We start from the raw sequence: 3,553 nt of genomic DNA on the forward strand, positions 1-3,553 counted from the left end.
GATATCTTTGTTCATCAGATATCTTTGTTCATCAGATATCTTTGTTCATCAGGTATCTTTGTTCATTATATATCTTTGTTCATCAGGTATCTTTGTTCATCAGAAATCTTTGTTCATCAGATATCTTTGTTCATCAGAAATCTTTGTTCATCAGGTATCTTTGTTCATCAGGTATCTTTGTTCATTATATATCTTTGTTCATCAGGTATCTTTGTTCATCAGGTATCTTTGTTGATCAGATATCTTTGTTCATTATATATCTTTGTTCATCAGATATCTTTGTTCATCAGATATCTTTGTTCATCAGGTATCTTTGTTCATCAGAAATCTTTGTTCATCAGATATCTTTGTTCATCAGGTATCTTTGTTCATCAGAAATCTTTGTTCATCAGATATCTTTGTTCATCAGGTATCTTTGTTCATCAGATATCTTTGTTCATCAGAAATCTTTGTTCATCAGATATCTTTGTTCATCAGATATCTTTGTTCATCAGATATCTTTGTTCATCAGGTATCTTTGTTCATCAGATATCTTTGTTCATCACATATCTTTGTTCATCAGATATCTTTGTTCATCAGATATCTTTGTTCATTATATATCTTTGTTCATCAGATATCTTTGTTCATCATATATCTTTGTTTGTCAGATATCTTTGTTCATCAGATATCTTTGTTCATCAGGTATCTTTGTTCATTATATATCTTTGTTTATCAGATATCTTTGTTCATCAGGTATCTTTGTTCATCAGGTATCTTTGTTCATTAGATATCTTTGTTCATCATCAGATATCTTTGTTCATCAGGTATCTTTGTTCATCAGGTATCTTTGTTCATCAGATATCTTTGTTCATTATATATCTTTGTTCATCAGGTATCTTTGTTCATCAGATATCTTTGTTCATCAGGTATCTTTGTTCATCAGGTATCTTTGTTCATCAGATATCTTTGTTCATTATATATCTTTGTTCATCAGGTATCTCTGTTCATCAGAAATCTTTGTTCATCAGATATCTTTGTTCATCAGAAATCTTTGTTCATCAGGTATCTTTGTTCATCAGGTATATTTGTTCATTATATATCTTTGTTCATCAGGTATCTTTGTTCATCAGATATCTTTGTTCATTATATATCTTTGTTCATCAGATATCTTTGTTCATTATATATCTTTGTTCATCAGATATCTTTGTTCATCAGATATCTTTGTTCATCAGGTATCTTTGTTCATCAGATATCTTTGTTCATTATATATCTTTGTTCATCAGGTATCTTTGTTCATCAGAAATCTTTGTTCATCAGATATCTTTGTTCATCAGAAATCTTTGTTCATCAGATATCTTTGTTCATCAGATATCTTTGTTCATCAGGTATCTTTGTTCATCAGATATCTTTGTTCATCAGGTATCTTTGTTCATCACATATCTTTGTTCATCACATATCTTTGTTCATCACATATCTTTGTTCATCAGATATCTTTGTTCATCAGATATCTTTGTTCATCAGGTATCTTTGTTCATCAGATATCTTTGTTCATCAGATATCTTTGTTCATCAGATATCTTTGTTCCAACCAGACTGAACTAGCTGATCAGTTTAGTGTTTCTATGTTTTGTATTTATTCAGTTGGAGACTAGAAATCCTCTCTGTTGCTAGGTGGTTGCTAAGGGTCGGACTACTTCCTGGAGTTGTAAACATTACATACGTCACATAAGAGTCTACTGACAGGACTGATTGTTTTCCAGCTGTTAGTCAAACCCTATGTGTTGCCATGGAAACGGAGATCACATGAACAAAATGTTTTGTATTTTGAGAGAGAATTGCTCCACAATATGAAAACATTTGGATTATATATTTTATTTAGATGGTAACTTCTTGTATACATTTCAGTGACATCATCACTGCCATATCAATAATCACGTTAAAACAGTCTCTGTGATATTGTTAAATTATGAAGCACAATAAAGAAAGTCCAGTGACACAGATGTGACCACATGTCACCAGGTGATTAGTTTCCCTGAGGAACTCCAGTCCAATAAGGAGGTCTGAACGAAGCCGCCACGTCTCCCACTGACGGAGCGCTTCATGTCACACCGTTACAAACGGAACTTTTTCAGGCTCAATCCGATCGTTCAGTCTGACAGCTGTCCTCCTCACAGACTCAGAAACAAAGCGTCTCAATAAACCAGATGAGCCGCTCTGAAAATATCGAGATAATGAGAAATTCAAATAAACACAGTGAAGGAAGAAGTCGATACTGTAAGGGTGTGCGGGAGCGGAGGAGGTCATTTATTAAGCCACGGCTACGAGTCCACCGCCAGCACAAACTGGAAATCTCATTTTCTACTCATCTCATAAGTGGCGGAGCGAGCGCACTCACTTATCACTCTGCTGGGTTTTCCTCGCCGTGCCGCTCGCTCTGCGGTCGCTGCAGTAATTGCCGAGGCCTCTGGCGAGGAGATGTCATCCGGAGCTTCTGTTTGGAGGAGCTGCTCTCCGACTGTGAGACGTACCCGTGGCCGTGAGGACGAATACATTACACATTATCAATCCTGAACCGACCACTTCTGATCTGGTGAACTTAATGAAGCGAGGGCAGAGTGATCAGAGGTTCTACAGTCCGAACACTTCCAACCGGTCTGTGTTTCGGGCTCAGTGGTTCGGACTGTCTTCCTGTTGGTTCCTTCAGATGTCAATTTATTTGATCGTTTTCTGGGCACAGACGATTGGAAGCTGTGTTTGGTTCCGTTGGCGAAGACGTTGTGGTAAATGTGCTGTTTGTCAGGTTCAGGTACTGGATGTGTTAAATCAGGTCCAACCCAGCAGGTGCTGACAAACGGAGATCTCACACTGCAGGAGCAGCTCTGGTTCAGAACCTGCAGCGTTTCACTGCTCATCTGTGAGCTCATCTGGACCAGACCGGACCTAAAGACTGCAGTCAGTGAGTGGGATGGCTTCCCAGCATGCACTGCAGCAGTGGACTTCTCCACTGATCCGTTTTAATGGATGCAACGTTGAAAAAGAAAATGTTCCACCATTGAATCCAATTAAATAAGAAATTTGGAAACCGAATCCTGACAGAACATGAGAACTGGACCTTCACAGGAAAAAGTTCCCCACATGTTGTAATATGTGGAGCACATGTGTAAAACATGTTATCACATGTAATGTGTCCCAAAGACTGCAGATCTTCACCAACACGCAGTGACAAACACAAAGGTTCATGAATATTAATAACTGATATGAAGACATGGAGTGAAGACAGAACAAACAGCACAGCATCATGGAGACAAAGAGGACAGTCTGGGACAGAAGACAGAGACTGGACAACGACAAAGGAGGTCACTGATTGGTCAGCAGGTCACAGTTATTGATACACTTCATTTCATCCTTTTTATGGACACTTCGGTCAAAACATTTGGATTGAATGTCTGAAAATAAAAACTTGATTTGTTTTCTGTCTCAGTTTGATGGATTTCACGTGACGATGTTTCACAGGTAAATATGTGTTTTCATACAGGAACATACATGAGTTTATTTCGTGTTTCCATGTGTGTTTG

The sequence above is a fragment of the Brachyistius frenatus genome, unplaced genomic scaffold (genome assembly GCF_029030835.1).
Source record: "Brachyistius frenatus isolate BFR_SWC_R1_liver_20210118 unplaced genomic scaffold, ASM2903083v1 Contig_565, whole genome shotgun sequence".
NCBI classification, from domain to species: Eukaryota; Metazoa; Chordata; class Actinopteri; family Embiotocidae; genus Brachyistius; species Brachyistius frenatus.